Source organism: Phyllostomus hastatus, unplaced genomic scaffold (genome assembly GCF_019186645.2).
Source record: "Phyllostomus hastatus isolate PE091 unplaced genomic scaffold, TTU_PhHast_1.1 phas_scaffold_28, whole genome shotgun sequence".
Lineage (NCBI taxonomy): Eukaryota > Metazoa > Chordata > Mammalia > Chiroptera > Phyllostomidae > Phyllostomus > Phyllostomus hastatus.
Genome location: NW_025334022.1, coordinates 3,137,278 through 3,159,465, shown reverse-complemented (window position 1 = coordinate 3,159,465; position 22,188 = coordinate 3,137,278). Strand labels below are relative to the sequence as shown.

The window sequence follows — 22,188 nt, the reverse complement described above, 5'->3', positions numbered from 1 at the left end:
TTAAGGCCTGAACATATACATTTTAGAGGGACACAAACATTTAGTCCATGGCAATTGCATTTTATTCTATCTATTCACTAGGTGATGGACATTTGTTTTGTTTCCGCTGTTTGGCTATTATGAATAATGTTGCTCTAGATATTTGTGTACATGTATTTGTTTGAATACCTGTCCTCAGTTATTTTGGGTACATACTTAGGAGTAGAATTGCTGGGTCATACAGTAATTTTATGTTTACATTTTAAGGAACCAAAAAATGTTTCCACAGTAGCTGCACAATTTTATATTCCCACTAAGAATGTACAATCCCAATTTTTCCACATCCTTGCCAAAGTTATTTTCCATCTATTACCTTAAAGCCACCCTAGTGGGTATAAAATGGTATCTTATGTGGGTTTTTATTTGAATTTCCCTAATGGTTAGTGATGTTAACATCATTTCATGTGCTTGTTGGCCAATGTATATCTCTTTTGGGGAAATGTTTGTTTAAATTGTTTGCACATTTTTAATGGTATAAAATTTTTATATTTAGAATTAGCCAGCTGGACTCATTTAGATGATCTCAATTTTGTTGGCAACATCCAAAGCATCATAGTCTGGAGCCAGCTGAACATATGCATTCTTCTCCCCATCAGGCCTGATCAGGATTGACCTTGGCCATATCAGTACCATACAGCTTCTTCACAGCCTGTTTGGTCTGGTGCTTATTGGCCTTGACATCCACAATGAACACAAGTGTTTTGTTGTCTTCTATCTTCTTTATGGATGTCTCAGCACTCACAGAGAACTTGATGATAGCATAGTGCTCATGCTTGTTTCCCCTGGGGCTACTCTTCTGAGGATATTTAGGCTGCCTTTGGAGCCTCAGTGTCTTAGGCCTCCATAAGGTGGGTGACGTGTTGATTTTTTTTTTGTGGGTGTGGATGCCTTTTAGCAGTGCTTTCTTTGCCTTCAAAACCTTTGCCTTGGCTTAGGCTTTGGGAGGGGCAGGGGCTTCCTTCCTCGCTCTGGGCATGATCTTTGTGAAAAGGGTTTCCTAGAGTCCTCTTTTGCACATTTTTAATTGAATCAATTGTCTGTTAGTTATTGAATTGTAACATTTCCTTATATATACTGGATACTATATATACCCTTATTCAATATATGATTTTCAAGTATTTTATCTCATTCTATAGGTTGTCATTTTACTCTCTTGTTAGTATCTTCTGACACACAAAATGTTTTAATTTTGATGAAATCTAATTTATCTGTTTTTTCTTGCTGTGATTTTGGTGTCATATTTAAGAAACCATTACATGATTCAAGGTCATAAATATGATGAAAACCCCCATGTTCTTTTTAAAAATGCTGTATGGTTTTAACTCTTGTGTTTAAGTCTTTGATTTACTTTAAGCTAATTTTTACATATGATGTGAGATAGGGGTCAATCTTCATTCCTTTGCATTTGTATATCTAGCTGTCCCAGTATCCCTTGTTGAAGAGAAAATTCTTTTTCCATCAAATGATCTTGGCACCTTGTCACAAGTAAATTTGTCATGGATATATGGCTTTATTGCTAGATTCTCAGTTCTAGTCCACTATTTTAATTTATGTATCCATATGCCAATACTACACAATTTTGATTACTGTATCTTTATATTATTTTTAAAATAATTTTTAAAACTTTTAAAGTTATAGTTTACATTCAACATTATTTTTAAAATATATTTTATTGATTATGCTATTACAATTGTCCCAATTTTTCCCCTTTTGCTCCTTCCACCTGGTATCTCTTTTCCCTCCAACAATCCCTCCCTTTTTTCATGTCCATGGGTCGTGCATATAAACTCTCTGATTTCTTCATTTCCTGTACAGTTCTTAACACCCTCTCTCTAATTTGTACCTAGCAATTTGTACTTTTTAATTCCTGCACCTTTTCCCCCACCTTCTGCCTTCCCCCTCGCAACTGATAACCCTCCAAATGATCTCAATATCTACAATGCTATTTCTGTTCTGCATGTTTGCTTAGTTTGTTTTTTTTTAAGATTCAATTGTTGATAGTTGTGAATTTATTGCTATTTTAATGTTTATAGTTTTGACTTTCTCTTTCTTAAATAAGTTCTTTCAACATTTCATATAATAAGGGCTTGGTGGTGATGAACTCCTTTAGTTTTACCTTGTCTGGGAAGCACTTCATCTGCCCTTCCATTCTGAATGATAGGTTTGCTGGATAGAATAATGTGGGTTGTAGGTCCTTGCTTTTCTCTTGCTGCTTTGAAGATTCTCTCTTTATCTTTAACCTTTTGCATTTTAATTATGATGTATCTTGGTGTGGTCCTCTTTGGGTCTATCTTGTTTGGGACTCTGGACTTGAATGTTTATTTCCTTTACGAAAATAGGAAACTTTTCCTTCATTATTTTTTCAAATAAGTTTTCAATTTCTTGCTCTCTCTCTTTTCCTTCCAACACCCCTATGATTCAAATGTTGGTATGTTTGAAGATGCCCCAGAGTTGCCTTAGCCTATCCTAATTTTTTTAAAAAATTATTTTTATTTCTTGCTGTTCTGATTGAATACCTTTTTCTTCCTTGTCCCAAAGTGTTCATTTTATTCTCAGCTTCATCTCCTCCACTGTTGGTTTCCTGTAGATTCTTCTTTATTTCACTTAATATAACCTTCATTGCTGCCTGGGTCTTTTTTATGTCTTTGAAGTACCCAATGAGCTCCTTGAACATCCTGATAACTGGTGTTTTGAACTCTGCATCTGATAGATCATTTATTTCCATTTCATTTAGTTCTTTTTCTGGAGTCTTGTTTTGTTCTTTCATTTGGATGATATTTATTTGTCTCCTCATCTTGGCAGCCTCCCTGTGTTTGTTTCTGTATATTAGGTAGAGCTTTTTTGACTCCTTGTTTTAGTAGTGTGGCCTATTGTAGAAATGCATACCTGTCTGGATGAATGTGTCTTCTTTAATTCTTTGGTTGTCAGACTTCCATATGGCTCAATTTTATGACAATTCTCTGTGATATTTCTTTTGTGGTGTAGTTGTAATTTTTGCTGTAGTTGTGTGAGGAGGTGAGATGTATTTAGCTACACCTCCAACTTGACCAGAAGTCTTATATTCAATATTATTTTTATTAGTTTCAGGTGTAAAGCATAGTGCTCAGATAATCATACTTTGCAACATGTCCCTTGTAGTACTTCCAGTACCCACATGGCACCATGCACAGTTATCACAATATTACCGACTATATTCCCTATGCTATACTTTACATGCCTATGACTATTATGTAACTGCCAATCTGCACTTCTCAATCCCTTTACCTTTTGCATCTAGTCCATGAACCACCCACCCCCCTAGCAACCATCAGTTTGTCCTCTGTATCTAAGAGTCTGTTTCTGTTTGTTTATATTGACCCTTAGATTCTACGTATATGTAAAATCATATGTTGTCTTTCTCTGACTGACCTATTTTGCTTAACGCAATACCCTCTAGGTCCATCCATGTTGTTGCAAATAGAAAGATTTCACTTTTTATAGCCAAGTAACACTCCATTTTACATATGACCACAGATTTTTTTTCCAAGTCACCTATTGGTGGGTACTTGAGTAGATTCCATGTCTCTACTATTGTAAATAATGTTGCAATGAACATAAGGGTTCATATTTTTTTGAATTAGTGTTTCGTGTTCCTTCAGCTATAAGTGGAATTGTTGGGGCATAAGGCAGTTTCATTTTTAATTTTTTGAGGAACCTCCATACTTTTTCCATAGCATATGCACCAATCTACATTACCACTAATAGTGCATGAAGGTTCCCTTTTCACCACATCCTTGTTAACACCTGCCATTTGTGAATTGATGATACCTAATATGACAGGTGTAAGGTGATATCTCATTGTGGTTTTAATGTGCATTTTTTCTGATGATTAGTGACACTGAGCATCAATATGTCTATTGCTCATCTGTATCTCTGCTTTAGAGAAGTATATATTCATGTCCTTAATATTTTTAAAATTGGATTGTTTGTCTTTTTGTTGTGGACTGTCTGAGTTTGAAATATATTTTGTATATTTACCACTTATTGGATTTATCATTGGCAAATATTTTCTCCCATCCAGAAGGATGTGTTTTCAGTTTGTGAATGGTTTCCTTTGCTGTGCAAAACTTTTTAAAATTAAAGATATTTAAAAATTTATTTTTAGAGATTGGGGAAGAGAGTGAGAGAAAGATCAATCAGTTGCCTCTTGCATGTCTCCAAATGGGGACATGGTGAGCAACCCAGGCATGTGTCCTGACCAGGAATCAAACCAGTGACCTTTTGGTTCACTGGCCAGTGCTCAATCCACTGAGCAACATGAGTCAAGGCTGTGCAAAAGCTTTTTAGTTTGATGTAGTCCCATTTGTTTATTTTTTGTTTGTTTCCTTTCCCCAAGGACATATATCAGAAAAAAATATTGCCAGGAAAAATATCTGAGATTTTACTGCCTATGTTTTCTTCTAGTAGTTTTATGGTTTTGAGTCTTATATTTAAGTCTTTCACTTATTTTGAGTTTACTCATGTATATGTTGTAAGCAGGTGGTCAATTTTTATTGTTTTGTATGTATCTGTTCAATATTCCCAAAATCATTTACTGAATAGACTGTCTTTGCCTCATTGTATGTTGTTGCTTCCTTTGTCCAATATTAATTGATCACATGGGCAAAGGTTTATTTCTGAGTTCTATTTTATTCCACTGATGTATATGTCTATTTTTATGCCAGTACCTTGCAATTTTAATTACTATAAACTTGTAGTATAGTTTGATATTGGAAAACATAATTTCTCCAACTTTGTTTTTCACTCTCAAGATTTTTGTGACTATTTGGAGTCTTTTGTGTTTCCATATGAATTTTTGTGTTATGTATTCTAGTTATATGAAACATGCCATTACTATTTTGATAGAAATTTCTTTGAATTTAAAGATTATATTGTGTTTTATGGATATTTAAATTATGTTAATATTTGATATTTATGAGTATGATATATGAGGAAGGACTCAAAAATAAACTAGAATTCATTTTTTTTTAAAAATTGTGTATTTACTCTTACATGTTTAAACTTCAGTAACCTCAAAGACTTCTCCATTTGATACAATATACCTATTGAAATGCTTTCCCACAGCTCAAAACAGTTTTTGAACTCATCTATTTTGATACTTTTTAGTGCTTCTGCCATTTTTTGCTTCATCTTCTCCACATCAGCAAAACATTTCTCTTTGAGGACTTTCATCCAGGGAAACACAAAAAAATTACTCAGTGTGATATCAAGTGAATAGGGAGGGTGGAGCATGAGGGTCATGCCATATTTGGTCAAAATCTGCTGAACACTCAGTGCAGTGTGAGTAGGTGTGCTCATAAATCATCTATCATGAATGGGATCACACATTGAAAGAGTCTTCAAAAATTTACTGAAGCTGAATGCAACTTCTCACAACAATGCCAGGTGGTACCGATACAGATGGGTTCCTAGAACACTCACCTAGCAGGGGAAGCCTGTACTACAAGGAGTTTGCCCTCCAGAAGGTAATTTCTGGGGTGTTTTTTTTTTGCTCCCTTTCTGTGTTTCTGTTTATTTATATCTTCTTCAATTTCTTTTATAAGTGTCTTATAGTTTTCCAAGTACAAATATTTTACCTCCTTGGTTAAATTCACTCCTAGGTATTTTGATTTATTTTGATACAATTATAAATAAGATAATTTTCATAGTTTTTCTATCTTAGAGTTCATTATTGCTATGTAAAATGTAATGAAAGACAAATACCATATGGTCTCACCTGTAAGTGGAACCTAATCAACAAAACAAACAAGCAAGCAAATAGAACCAGAGACACTGAAATAAAGAACAAACTGACAGTAACCAGAGGAGAGGGATGAGGGAGGTAATGGGGGAAAGAAGGGGAAGGGTCATCAAGGAACATGTATAAAGGACCCCTGGATAAAGCCAAAGAGGGTAAGGATGGAGGGTAGGAGGTCGGGGTGGGTAAGGTGGGGGAAAGTGGTTGTGGGAAAATTGAGACAACTGTATTCAAACAACAACAATAAAAATAATAATATGGTATTGCATATTTGAAAGTAGCTAGGAGAGTGGATCTTTAAGGTTTTCATTACAAAAAAATTAAAATATGTATGGTGACATGTTAAGTGGACTATTGTGATGATCATTTTGTAATATATATAAATAACAAATCAGGTGTATTGTTATACACCTGAAAGTAATACAATGTTATGTTATATGTCAATTAAATTTCAATTTAAAAATAAATAAAATAAAAAGATTATCAACAAAATAAAAAAGACAAATACTATATGATCTTCCCTATAAGTGGAACCTAATCTACAAAACAAACAAGCAAGCAAAATAGGAGCAGAGACATTGAAATAAAGAACAAATTGACAGTAACCAGAGGGGAGGGAAGAGGGGGGTAACAGATGAATGAAGGGAAAGGGTCATCAAGGAATATATATAAAGATAAATCCAAAGGGGGAAATGATTGAGGGTGGGAGATGGGGGTAGGTGGGGGAAAGTGGTGGTGGGAAAAATGTAATGAATTTCTTAATCTTTATTTTTTTTACATGCTAAGTTATTGAATTCGTTTATAAATTCCAGTAGTTTCTGGTGGAATCTTTAGAGTTTTCTACAGATACTATTATGTCTCCTGCTAACAATAACAGTTTTACTCCTTTCTTTCAAATTTGAATGTCTTTTATTTTTTCTTTTTCTTTAATCCTCACCTTAAGACATGCTTATTGAGTTTCGAGAGAGGGGAACTGAGAGAAAGAGACAGGGAGAGAAACAACTGATTTGAGAGAAACACTGATCTGCTATGTCTTGCTCATGCCCCACTGGGGAAGGTACCCCACCACCCAGGCTTAGCTATGACCTAGAATAAAAACTGTGACCCTTCGGTTTGCAGGATGATCTCCAACCAATTGAGGCAGACCGACAAGGGCTATTTCTCCTCCTTGTCTGATTGCTGTTGTTAGGAATTCCAGTACTGTGTAGAATAAGAGATGAAGTCAACATCCTTGTCTTCATCCTCATCTTAAGGAGAATATTTTTAAGTTTTTCCCCATTCAGTATGATGTTAGCTGCCATTTTGTCATATGTGGTCTTTATTATGTTGAGATATCTATTCTCCTTTTGCTGAAAGTTTTTCTCATAAATTGATGCTGGATTTAGTAAAAAAATTTTTCTTCTTGAAGAAAAAAGATGACAGTGGAGTAGGAGGATACATTGTGCACCTCTTCCCAGAGCCAAATTGGGAATAACACTAAAGAGAGGACTACACACCTGAAATAAATCAAAGACTACCCAGAAAGATACTTTTATTTTATTTTATTTTATTTTATTATTTTATTTTATTTTATTTTATTTTAATTGTTGTTCAAGTACAGTTTTCTGTCTTTTACTCCCATCCCAGTCTCCCCAGCGCCCCCACCTCCCTCCCATTTCCACCCCACCTAGTTTTTGTCCATGTGTCCTTTATATTTATTCCTGTCCACCCTTCCCCCTTTCCGCTGAAATTCCTTCCCCTCTCCCAAAAAGAGACTTTTAACCAAAGACATGAGAGACAAACAGCATTAGTGTGGTATATGAAGGGTGAGGTCATTTAAGGAGTCAGCCATTCACAAAGGCAGCAGACCAAGGTGGCAGTGCAGCTGTGGGAGCTTACCTTTGAAAGGAGAAAAGCGGGGAACATAAACTGGGCTTCCAAACACAGAGTGCCAGTGCCAGGGTCAGCAGACCACATAGCACCCAGTGGTGAAAGGTTGCAGGGTTTATCTCTGCTAGGGAGAAATGGAGCCTGCTGGAGACAATCCACTATTTTTTTTTCTTTCTTAATTCTTAAAGGGGACAAAGTACAGGTCTTATGTTTGAAACCACTCACCTTGAGCCCCAGTAAAAGGAAAGAAACACAGACTTCAGTCTCACAAGGAGTGTCTGGTGTGGGAGGACTTGGGAACAATGTTAGGGAGTGCCGTAGCGCTTTCTGTGCAGGGATATACCTGGATTCTGCAATGGTTACCTTGCTTGAGAAGAGTAATCCCCTTCCAGGGGTAAAAGCAGCTACTTTACCCTCTCCCTGGAATCCTGCTTGCCACACCCTGCATTTTTTTCCTTCTATGTGGTTTGTTCAATTTTTTGCTTTGTTTTATGTGGTGTATTTGTTTTCCTTTTATTCTTTCTGTTCTCCCATCCTGCATCTTAACACCTGCTGAAGATACAGTAGCATACTCAGACTCAGGGAGTGTCAGAGACTGGCCAAAAGGGACAGCCATATGATATACTTTCCCATGAAACAAACTGGTGCTTCCCTCTCATAGGAAGGCCATAGAAACAACCTCCTGGTTTCCAGTGGACACAAAACTTGGACTCTGGAGGCCCCAATTAATAGCCTACTAGGAGCCCCACCCTGCTGTGTACAGGGAAATAATCCCTAACAGACTCAGACCAGAGGCTCTGGAATGGAGGAAACACACCCACCATCATTTCTGAAGTCTGAAGGGCACCTGTCATGGGAGATCCAAGAGTACCATCCTCCAGATCCCACCAGAATCCCTCTCAGAAATAGTCAGGTCTAAAAATGGTTTAAGCCCGACAGCAGGCTGGCTGGAAGAGGCATATAGAGGCAGATCTGCCAGTTACTTGTGTCATTTACTGACATATCCCTGGACTCAGTGCTGTTAAAGCCCAACCATGCAAAGCAGCTTGGCCCACCTGGGTGAAGCCAAGCCCAGAGGAATTAGTCATGAACTGTGGAGAGATGGTAGCTCTGAGCACACTGCCAAGGGCTAGACGTGGACAACACATGATACTGGCTTATACCAGCCTCAGACTATATCAGAGCTGTATCCAAAAGGAGAATACAGCAGGCAAGCACAAAACTGCTGAGATGAATTCCACTTTGTTCTTTATCATTACTTCTGATATTTTCCATTTTCATAGCCTTATCATTAGGTTTTTCTATTTTTTCTTTAACTTTTTATTGCTGTTCAACTACAGTTGTCCCAATTTTCCTTTCATTATTTTCCCCCACCTCACCCACCCCACTTCCAACATTCAATCTTTCCCTCCCATTGTCTTTGTTCATGTGTCCTTTATACATGTTCCTTGATGACCCTTCCTCTTCTTTCCCCTGTTATCCCCCTCCCCTCCTCTGGTTATGTCAGTTTGCTCTTAATTTCAATGTCTCTGGTTCTCTTTTGCTCACTTTTTGTTTTGTTGATTAGATTTCACTTATAGGGGAGATCATATGGTATTTGTCTTTCACTTCCTGGTTTATTTCACTTAGCATAATGTTCTCCAGTTCCATCCGTGTTGTCAGGAAAGATAGGAGCTCCTTCTTTCTTTCTGCTGCATAGTATTCCATTGTGTAAATGTACCATAGATTTTTGATCCACTAATTTACTGATTGTCACGTAGGCTGTTTCCAGCACTTGGCTATTATAAATTGTGCTGCTATGAACATTGGGGTGCATAGGTTATTGTGAATTGGTGTTTCAGGATCCTTAGAGTATAATGTCATTAGTGGAATTGCCTGTCAAAAGGCAGTTCCATTTTTAGTTTTTTGAAGAAATTCTGTACTTCTATTTTTTTCCTCATATTTTTATTGCTCTACTTTTTTGGTCATATCTCTTCTTTTACCACTGATTACACCATAGTTCCCTTCTTCTTTTTTCTTATTTTTGAAATTCTTTCTCTTTGTCCCATTTTCTTGTTTCCTCTTTCATTATTCATGTTGGTTCTTCCCCCCTTTCTACTCCCATAATAAGCTTTCTGTAATTTGATTTTCTCTCATTCTTTTTTATATCCAATTTTTCTAATATTCCATTTCTTTTTCCACTTTTGTCTGCTCCTTTGTCATTGAAACTGCTGTTGTACTTGGGAGGTTTTGCTTTTTTTTTTTTTTTGCTTTTTTTGTGTTATTTTGCTTTATTCTCCCAGCACCTGTACAACAGCACACATGATGTGGTGGGGGTCAAGACTCTCAGTCAGCCAGCCAAGGGGAGACCCCACCAATGTGCTAGCCAACAACAATCATGCATAGAGTTCAAAGTACTGGTTATAAATACATTCAAGGAACTTACTGAAAACTACATCAGCATGAAACAGGACATAGAAACTATGAATAAGAACCAGATGAAACTAAAGAATTCAAGATCTAAAGTGAAAAATATCCCAGAAGGTACTAAAAGCAGGCTAGATGAAGCAGATCAAATGAGCAATTTGGAAGTCAAGGTAAAAAGAAACACCAAGTCAGAGCAACAAAATAAAAAAGAAGACTTAAAAAGAATGAGTAGGGCTTAAGGGAGCTTTGAGACAACATGAAATGTACATATATTCACATTATAGGGATACCAGAAGGAGAAGAAAAGGAGCAAGGGATAGAAAACCTGTTTGAAAAATAATGACAGAAAACTTCCCTAACTTGAAGGAAAACTTCTGTAGCAGGAAAGAAAAAGTCACTCAAGTTCAAGAAGCACAGAGAGTCCCATTAAGATGAATCTAAAGAGGTGTACACAAAGACACATCACAAAATAGCAAAGTGGGAGGAAGATGGCAGAGGAGTGAATGGAAGTCACACTAACCTCCTCTCCGGGCAAATGAGGAATTGCAGTTCAATTGTGGAGAAACCACCCAGAACAAACAACTAAGCAATAGTGAGAGAGAAACCTTATAACCTCAGATGGGCAGAAGAATAAGCTACGGCACAACCTATCTGGTAAGGAGTGTGGTAGAGACTCAAGAGGGCTGGCTGGAAAGCAGATACAGGTTGCAGCATAATAGGAATAATTAAGCAGCCAGTTGGATCCCCCTGAGAAGAATGGGGTCTAAACCCTAAGCTGGGATCCCCAGCCTAGAGCACCAGAGCCCCCAAAATACACAGATAACAACCAGAGGCAAAAAATATCAGGGCTGCAGAGACAGATGGCTGGAGATATAAAAGACTTTTATCAGGGTAACACAGAAATTTTCATATGCAGCCACTTACCCTGGGCTCTGGCAAAGGTAGGGGCAGAGTGGGCTGGTGATGCCAGAAGAGAAACTGAGGACAGAAGCTTTGGGGAAAGAACTGAGAGAATAACCACCAGGATCCATGTGCTGAGCCAAATGCCATAGACCAGCAGCCATCCCTCCCAGGTAGACCACTCACTCCCTTTTGAGCAGCAGCAGCCTGAGGGGAACCAATAGCCCTCACCCTAAGAAGGATTCGGCCCCACCCTATGGTACTTAAACCTGACTGCTGAGGGCAGAGTGACTAGATTAACAACTGAAGGAGTCAGCCAGGGGCAGCAGATCCGTGTAAGTCATGAACAGGCTTCCTAAGGTCAGATGAGGTCAACAAATGACCTCACCGGAAGTGGATCCAGACGGCGGGGGGGGCGGGGAACAACAGTGATAAATACAAGAAGCTACTGAGACAAAATCCACTGTGGTCTTATCCACGATTTGTGATATTTTCTTTCCTGCATAGGTTTTTAACATTCATTTAATGTCCAGCAAGTTTGTACATATTAAGTCACTAGATTTTATACTGTAATGTATTTCAATTCACATAGTTGCCCTTTCCTCCTCTTACCCCATATTACTTCCTCTTTCCTCAAATTATTTTAATTTCAAATTTTGTTTTCTCTCTTGTTACAACTTGTTTCCATTCCACACTCTTACTATTTCTCCCCTGTCCAGACACACAAAACCAATGTTCTTCTCAATGGTCATCTCACATCCTTTTTCTTTGCTCTTAACATACCTGTTCTCTCTCTCCAACTTTAACAATCCTTGTTTGTTGGTTGTGGGTAGGGTAGTTGTTGTTGCTTTTTTTCAGTTTTATATTTAGAACTTCAGTAATTTTGTATTTCAAATATCAAATTTTACTAGTTCCCTTTCCTACTTTTTTCTTCATCTCAAATTCTTAATTTGGGCATCTTAGCCTGTTTTTTTCTTTTTGTCTTCATTCTTTTTCTCTTTCATATTGCCTTTTAATTTTCTTTATTTCCTTTTTCCTTATATCCCAAATTTTAATTTGTCCATGTCTTAGCTTGGTTTTGTGTTCCTCACTCTTAGTATTCCTTCTTCTTCTATAATTTCAAAATCACTTCCCATTCCTCTAGACATCTCCTAAGCTTTTCATTCTTTTTTTCCCCTTTATTCCCATACTACCTATATTAATTTCATCTGGTTGTTGTTGATAGTACTCTGGTGGATCTTTTTCTCCAACTTGGCTCACATATTTTTATTAATTATTTAATATTTCCCCTTCTTTTTCTCTTTCTCTCTCACTTTATTTTATATTATTTTAATTTCTGTTTAAACCTAACACTATATGCTTCCCTTCTCATAATCCATTCCACATTCTTCATTCATTCTTTATTCATTATGTAAATGTTACTTTCTATCTGCATTGCTCCAACTCCCAACTTTTATTAGTGCTCCTGACTTTATCCTCTCAAAATCATTTTTTCTTTCAGCAGGTCATCTCATATTCACTCTCCTTTCTTATAATAGTCTTAATCTTGTTACACCCTTATCAATACTGGCTCATTTGGTCTTGATAGTGTGATTGTGGGGGGGGGGGAGTTGTATTTGTGGTTGTGGGTTAGTTCTCTGGACTTTGTGATTTTGTTCTGGCAGCACCTGCACAACAGCACATAAGATGTGGTGGGTGGAGTGACCCTCAGTCAACCAGTTGGAGGGAAGGACCCAACAAAGAATGGCCCAATAACAATCAAAACCAATTACATCCAGAGAACCAACATAGATGGCATAAAGGGCATCCCAAGAGCATCTAGTTCAGGTGATGAAGGACAATGGACCACTGAGTATCACAGATTTCCTACCATAGAAGTTCACACCACAAAGTCAGGAAGTCAAAACAGATCAATTTAAGAAGCAGAGGCAAACAAGAAGAGTCTCACAAGTTATGGGAAGATAAAGATACAATTCCAAATCAAAAGGAATGGAGGGATCCTCAGAAAGAATGCTAAATGAAATAGAGGCAAGTCAACTGTCAGGTATTGAGTTCAAAACAATGGCTATACAGAAGCTCAATGAGCTCAGTACGAATTACAAAAAATCCAGGGAAACTTTGAGGAACTTACTGCAAAATATATCAGCATAAAAAGACATAAAAAAATCAACGAGGACCAAGAGGAAATGAAGACTACAATTTCTGAATAGGGGAACACAATAGAAGAAATCAAAAGCAGGTTAGATGAAGCAGAGAATCAAATTAGTGAGCTGGAGGACAAGGTAGGAAACCACTCCCAAAAAGAGCAAGAAGAGGAAAAAAGACTCAAAAAGAATGAAGATGGGTTAAGGGAACTGCAGGACAACATGAAATGTAATAATATATATACTATATGGATACCAGAAAGAGAAGAAGAAGAACCTGTTTGAAAAAGTAATGAAGGAAAACTTGCCTATTTTGATGAAAGAAATAGCCACACAAGTCCCAATAAAAAGGAACCCAAAGAATCCCACTACAAGACACATCATACTTAAAATGGCAAGATTAAAAAAGGGAGAATATTAAAGACACTAAAGAGGAAACAGGAAGTAACATACAAGAGAGCCTCCAAAAGGCTAACATATGACTTCTAAAAAACAAACAAACAAACAAAAACACTACAATCTAGGAGGGAATGGCAAGAAAAATTTCAAGTAATGAAAAGTAAAGGCCTGCAACCAAGAATACTCTATCCAATGAGGCTCTCAATTAAAATGGAAAGTGATGTAAGAAACTTCCTGGAAAAAAAGGCTAAAAAATACACCTACACCAAACAAGAATTGCAAGCTATGCTAAATGGACTGCTCTAATGAGAGGAGGAAAAACAGAGAGAGAGGGAGGAACACAGGTTCAAAGGGACTAAAATGACAATTAATGAGTAGCAATCAATAATAACTTTAAATGTAAATGGATTAAATTCTCTACTCAAAAGACATAGGGTAGTTGAATGGATAAGGAGGCAAGACCAACACATATGCTGCCGACAAGAGACCTACCTCAGAAGAAAAAGACCTACACAGACTGAAAGTAAACGGTTGGAAAGAAATATCCTGCATTCTGTACTTGGAGTGGAATATTCCAAGCAAATAAAAGGCAGAAGAAGCTGGGATAGCAATACTCATATCAGACAAAATAGACTTCAAAACACAGGCCATAAAGAGAGACCCAGAAGTTCACTTCATAATACTCAAGGGAATAATCCATCAGGAAGACATAAACATTGTAAATATATATGCACCCAAAATAGGAGCACCCAAAAACAGAAAGAAAATCTAGGAGGACTTGAAGAAAGATATCGACAGCAACAAAATTATAGAAGAGGATTTAACACCCCACTGTAAAATTGGATAGATCTTTGAAACAAAATATCATCAAACATATTGTGGCATTGAACAATGCTCTACATGAAATGAGCTTAACTGACATATATAGAGCCCTTCAACCCAAAGAAGCTAAATACACACTCTTTTCAAATGCACATGGAACATTTTCAAAGATAGGCCACATGATAGGACACAAAGAAAGCGTCAAAAATTCTAAAAAATTGAAATCATACCAAGCATTTTCTCTGACCACAAGAGACTGAAATTAGAAACCAACTCCAAAGGAAAAAAAAATGAAAAACTCAAAATCATGGAGATTGAATAGCATGCTATTAAACAATGACTGGGCCAAGAAAGAAATTAGGGAAGAAATCAAAAAGCTCCTGGACTCAACAAACAAAAATGAACTCACAGAAACCCAAAATTCTTGGGACACAGCGAAAGCAGTCCTGAGAGGGAAGTTCATGGCAATACAGGCCTACCTAAAAAAGATAGAAACGTTTAAAACAAACAACCTAACTCTATATCTACAAGAACTCGAGGAAAAAGAACAAAGATAGCCCAGAGAAAGTAGAAGGGAGGAAATAACCAGGAACAGAGCAGAATTAAATGGCATAGAGAATGAAAGTAGAATTTTAAGGATCAATGAATCAAGGAGCTGGTTCTTTGAAAAGATAAACAAAACTGACAAGCCTGTAAGCAGGCTCATCAAGAAAAAAAGAGAAAGGATTCAAATAAACATAATCAGAAATGAAAAAGGAGAGATTACAACTGACACCACAAAAATACAAAAGATTGTAAGAAATTACTATGAAGAACTGAATGACAAGAAATTTGAAAACCTAGGTGAAATGGACAGATTTCTAGAAAAATATAATCTTCCAAAACTCAATAAAGAAGAAGCAGAAAGCCCTGACAGACCAATAACAGCAGATGAAATTGAAGCAGTAATCAAAAAACTCCCCAAACACAAAAGTCTGGGTCTCGATGGTTTCACAGGAGAATTCTACAAAGCAATTAAGGAAGAGCTAACTCCTATCCTTCACAGAGTATTCCAAAAAATCCAGAATGATGGAAGACTCCCAAACTCTTTTTATGAAGCCAGCATCATCCTAATCCCAAAACCAGATAAAGACACAAAAAAGAAAGAAAACTTCAGGCCAATATCACTGGTGAACATAGACACTAAAATACTCAACAAATTATTGGCAAACTGCACCCAACAATACATTAAAAAGATTATACAGCATAACCAAGTGGGAGTCATCCCAGGGATACAAGGATGGTTCAATATTCACAAATCAGTACAGGTAATACATCACATAAACAAAAGCAAAGACAAAAGTCACATGATCATATCATTAGATGCAGAAAAAGCATTTGATAAGGTACAGCACCCATTTACGATAAAAACATTCATCAAAGTGGCAATAGAGGGAGCATTCCTCAGCATAATCAAGGCCATATATGAGAGACCTACAGGCAACATCATATGACACTGAAAAATCCTAGTACATTGGAAATCCTAGTACATCCTAGTACACTGTTGGTGGGTACAGCCACTATGCAAAACAGTGTGGAATTTCCTCTGAAATCTTAATATGGATTTTTCTTTTGACCCAGCATTTCCACTGGTAGGATTATATCCTAAGAACCCTAAAACACCAATCCAAAAGAATCTATGCACCCCAATGTTCATTGCAGCACAATTTATGATAGCCAAGTGTTGGAAGCAACCCAAGTGTCCATCAGTAAATGAATGGATCATAAAAATATGATAAATTTACACAATGGAATTCTATGCAGGAGAAGGAATGAAGGAGCTCTTTGTCTTTGCAACAGCATGGATGCAACTGGAAAGCATTATGCTAAGCAAAATAAGCCAGGCAGTGAAAGACAAGTACCATATGATCTCACCTTTAAGAGGAACCTAAACAACAAAACAAAGAAACAAGCAAAATATAACCAAAGACACTGAAATAGAGAACAGACTCACAGTGTTCAGAGGGGAGAGGAGAGGGTATTTCAGTGGAATTTCAGGGGAAAAGGGGAAGGGTTTACAGGAACAAGTATAAAGGACACATGGACAAAAACTAGGGGTGGGTGGAAATGGGAGGGACATGGGGAGGGCTGGGTGGGTGTACTGGGATTGGAGTAAAACATGGAAAATTTTACTTGAACAATAATTAAAATGAAATGTAAGAAAGAAAGAATAAACAAATGGGACTTCATAAAAATAAAATATTTCTTCTTGCCTGAAGAAAATATCAGTAAAATGAAATGGGACCCAAGCATATGGGAAAATATATTTGCCAATGATATCTGGGAGAAGTATTTGATCTCCAAAATATGTGGAGAACTCACACAACTCCACTCCAGGAAGACAAGCAATCCAATTAGGAAATTGGCAAAGGACCTGAACAGGTACTTCTCCAAAGAGCATGTACAGAGGGCTCAGATACATGTGGAAGGATGCTCAGCAGCACTGCAACACTAGCCATCAGAGATGCAAATTAAAATCACAATGAGATTCCACTTCACACTAGTCAGAATGGCCATCATAAACAAATCAGCAAACAGTCAGTGCTGACAAGGTTTTGGAGAAAAAGGAACCCTAGCACATTGTTACTGGGAATGCAGACTGGTGCAGTCACTATGGAAAACAATATGGAATTTCCTTAGAATGCTAAGAATGGAACTGCCTTTTGACCCAGAAATTTCACTTCTGGGATTATACCCTATGAATCCTGAAACACTAACTCAAAAGAACCTATGCACCCTAATGTTCATAGAAACACAATTTACAATAGCCAAGTGCTGGAAGCAACCTAGGTGCCATTCAGGAAATGAGTGAATTAAAAAATTGTGGTAGGTACATTTGCACAGCAGAATACAATGCAGCAGAAAGAAAGAATGAGTTCCTATACTTCATGACAGCATGAATGGAACTGGAGAGCATTATGCGAAATGAAGTATGCCAGGCAGTGCATGACAAATACCTTATATCACCTATAATTGGAACCTAATCCATGAAACAAATAAACAAGCACAGAGACATTGAAATAAAGAACAATTGGACAGTAACTAGATTATAGGGGAGCAGTGGTGGGAGGTATTACCTAGAGCAAGAAGGGAAAGGGTCTTTAGGGAACATGTATAAGGAACAAGTATAAAGTTCTCATTGACAAAGCCAAAGTGGTGAAGGATGGAGGTTGGAAGGTGGTGGTGGGTTTGGTCAGGGAAAGTGGTGGTGGGAAAGTGGAGACAAATGTGTTCAAACAACAATAGGAAATGATAAAAAATGATAATTTTCAAATGATACAGAAAAATGGGGAAATAGAGTATACTGTCACAAAATACAATAGTATATTTTATCTTTATTATTATCATAATTATGTAGGAAGGTGAAATTTATTTGGAATAGGTTGGAAAAGAATAAAAAATGACAGATTTTTATTACAAAAATAAAATGGCAAATTTTAAAACATCTGAAAGAACTAGAAGAACAACAACAAACAAAGCTTAGAGATAATAGAAAGAAGGAAATAATGAAAATCAGAGCAGAAATAAATGATATAGTGAAAAAAATAACAATTGAAAAGACAAATGAATCCAGGAGCTGGGTTTGAAAAGATAAACAAAATGGCCAAACCTTTAAGCAGGCTCATCAAGAAAAGGAGAGATAGGAGCCACAGAATTAAAATCAGAAATAAAAAGGTAGAAGTAACAACTGATATCACAGTAATACAAAAGATTGTAATAAAGTACTATGACCAAACTTATGCCAAGACATTGGGCAATGTGTTGAAATGGATACATTTCTAGAAAAATACAACCTTCCAAAACTACATCAAGAAAAATCAGAAAATCTGAATAGACCAATGGCAACTAGTGATATTGAAGCAGTAATCAAAAAACTCCCAGCACATAGAAACCCTGAATCACATGTCTTTACAGGTGAATTTTACCAATCATTCTAAGAACAGCTAACACCTATCCTTCTCAAACTATCCAAAAATTCAAGAAGAGGGAAGACTTCCAAATTCCTTTTATAGGCCAGTATTATCCTAATTCCAAAACCAGGTAAAGACACAACAAAGAAAAAAAAATTACAGGCTAATATCCCTGATGAACATAGATGCTAAAATCCACACAAAATATTAGCAAACCAGATCCAACAATATTAAAAAGCTCATTACCATGATCATGTGGGTTTTATTCCAGGGATACAAGGATGGTACAATATCTGCAAATCAACTAATGTGGTATATCACATAAACAAAATGAGGGAGAAATCATGATTATATCAATAGATGTGGAAAAAGCATTTGATAAGGTACAGCACCCATTTATGACAAAAACTCAGCAAAGTGGGATTAGAGGGAGCATACCCCAACATTATACAGGCCACATAAAAAAAAAAACAAAACCCTACTGCCACTATCCTACTCAATGGGAAAAAATTTAAAATATTTCCCTTTAATCAGGTGCAAGACAATGGTGTCCACTTTCACCACTCTTATTCAACAAGGTACTGTAAGTTGGCCACAGTGATTAGAGAAGAAGAAATAAAGGCATTGAAATTGGAAAACAGGAAGTAAAAACTGTCATTATTCATAGACAACATATTATACATAGGAAACACTATAAACTGCATCATAAAACTACTCAACCTAATAAATGAACTTGGCAAAGTAGTAGGAGACAAGACAATATTCAGAAATTGATGACATTTTTATACACCAGTAATTAACTATCAGAAAGAAAAACTAAAAAAAAAAACATTTACTATTGCAACAATAAAAAGTACCTAGGAATACATTTATCCAAGGAGGTAAAACACTTGTACTTGGAAAATTGCAAGACAATACAGAAAGAAACTGAGGAAGATACAAATAAGTGGAAGCATATACCATAGTCATGGATTGGAAGAGTTAAGATCATTAAAATGTCCATACTTCCCAAAGCAATCTATAGATTCAATGTAATTCCTATTAATATACCAATAGCGTATTTCATAAATCCAGAATTGATATTCTAAAAATGTATATGGAACCAAAAATGACCCTGAATATCCTCAGCAATCTTGAGAAAGAAGAACAGAGTTGGAGGGATCACAATACCTAATATTAAACTAAACAGCAAGGTCACTGTACTAAAAAACGTCTGGCTCTGGCATAATAACAGACGAAGAGATCAATGGAACAGAATAGAGAGCCCAGAAATAAACTCATGTTTTTATGGTCAATTAATATTTGACAAAGGAAGCAAGAGTATGCAATGGAGTAAAGGCAGTCTCTTCAATAGTGTTGGGAGAAATGAACTGGTACTTGGAAAAAAATGAAACTAGACCGCCATCTTTTATCATACACCAGAATATACTCAAAAGGGATAAAAGAATTAAATATAATGGTGGTACTGTGAAAATCCTAGAGGAAAACACAGAAAGTAATTTTTTTATTTTGTGTAGTGATATTTTTGCTGACATATCTCCTTGTGCAAGGAAAACATAAACAGATGAGACTATATCAAATTAAAACTTCTGCACAGTTACTGTAAACAAATCAGCATCAAAATAAAATAGGAACAACTGTATGGGAGAAAATACTTGCCAATGATACATTGAACATGGGTTTAATCTCCAAAATATATAAAGAACTTATACAACTCAACATCAGGAAGACAAATAATCCAATTAAAAATGGATAGCCCTGGCTGGTGTGGCTCAGTGGATTGAATACTGGCCTGTGAACCAAAGGATCACTTGTTTGGTTCCCAGTCAGGGAATATGCCTGGGTTGTGGACCAGGTTCCCTGGTGCAGAGCATGTGAGAGGCAACCACACATTAATGTTTCCCTCCCTCTCTTTCTCCCTCCCTTCCTCTCTGTCTAAGAATAAATAAATAAAATCTTTTAAAAAGATAACAAATGGACAAAGGACCTGAACAGGCACTTTCCAAGGGGGGGCATACAGAGGGCCCATAGACATATGAAAAAATGCTAAACATCATTTGCCATCAGAAAGAAGCAAATGAAAACCACTATGAGATATCATCTCACACTGTCCAAAAGGCTATCATTAAAAAATCAAATATCATAATAAATCAAATCATAAAAATCATAATAAATCAAAAAAGAAATTTGTTCTGGTGAGGATGTGCAGAGAAGGGAAATCTAGTGCACTGTTGGTGGGAATGCAGACTGGTGCAGCCACTGTGCAAAACAGTATGGAATGTCCTCAGAAACCTAAAAATGGAGCTGCCTTTTGATCTAATGATTCCACTGCTGGGAATATACCCAAAGAATCCCAAAACACCCATTCAAAAGATTTTTTTAAAGATTTTATTTATTTATTTTGAGAGAGGGAAGGGAGGGAGGGGGGGAGAGAGAGAGAGAGAGAGAGAGAGAGAGAGAGAGAGAGAGAGAGAGAGAGAGAGAGAGGTCAATGTGTGGTTGCTGGGGGTTATGGCCTGCAACCCACGCATGTACCCTGGCTGGGAATTGAACCTGCGACACTTTGGTTCGCAGCCCGCACTCAATCCACTGAGCTACGCCAGCCAGGTTGCAATGTTTTTATTTGATTCTAGAATTAGGATAATGCTGTCTTTGTAAAGTGAGCTTGAGTTTTCCCTGCTCTTCAAATATTTGGAAATATTTGAGGAGGATAGGCGTTAGTTCTTTTTTGAAAGTTTGGCAAAATTCACCTGTGTAGCCATTTGTTTCAGAACTTTTGATTTTGGGGAGTTTTTTCTGTTTTGATTACTGTTTTGATTATTTTGTTTCCTTTTTATTGGAGTTATTTGGATGACACTAGTTAACAAAATTATACAGGCCTCAGGTGCAAAATTCCACAACACATCATCTGTACAGTGTATTGGGTAATCACCACCCCAAGTCAAGTATTGTTTCACTGCCATTTATCCCCCCATACCATTCTCACCTCCCATCTTGCACACCACCACCGTCCCATGGCAATCACCACACTGTTGTCCATGTCCATAAGGTTTTACTCATTTTTTTTTATTTTTTGCTCAAAGCCTCTACCCACCCACCCGACCGCCAACTCCTCAATAGCAGCTGTCAGATATCTCTCTATGAGATGTTCTCTGTTTTGTTTGTGAGTTAATTTTGTTCATTAGATTCCACAAATTAGTGAAATATTGTACTTGTCTGTCTCTGACTGCGTTATTTCACTTAGCACAATACTCTTCAGGTCCACCCATGGTGTTGCAATGGGGCAGATTTCCTTAATTTTTATGGTTGAATACTATTTCATTGTGTAAATGTACCATAGCTTTTTAATCTACTCATCTACTGATGGACTAAGTCTGATTCCTAATTTGGCTATTGTAAATAATGCTGCAATGAACATTGGGGTGCATATATTCTTTAAAATAAGTGTTTTAGGTTTGTTCAGATATATTCAAAGAAGTCAAATTCTAGGTCATAAGGTAGTTCTATTTTTAATTTTTTGAGATAACTCCATGCTGCTTTCCACAATGGCTTCACCAATCTGCTTTCCCACAACAGTGCACAAAGTTTCCCTTTTCCAGACATCCTCTATAACACTTGTTTGTTGATTTATTGATGATAGCCAATCTGAAAGCTGTGAGATAATATCTCATTATGGTTTTCATTTACATTTCTCTGATGATTATTGACATGGAGCATCTTTTCATGTCTACTGTTCATTGGTATATCCTCTTTGGAGAAGTGTCTGTTTAGATCTTTTGTCCATTTTTTATCAGATTGTTTGTTTTTTTGGTGTTCAGTTGTATAAATTCTTTATAATTTTTTTATCCTCACCCAAGGACATGCTCATTGACATAAGAGAAAG

General features: G+C 36.7%; 1 pseudogene; it reads right to left on the bottom strand.

The window, feature by feature from the left end:
* Window positions 1-552: 552 nt before the first annotated feature.
* LOC123805015 lies at window positions 553-21,345 on the bottom strand (annotated as a pseudogene).
* Window positions 21,346-22,188: the final 843 nt, after the last annotated feature.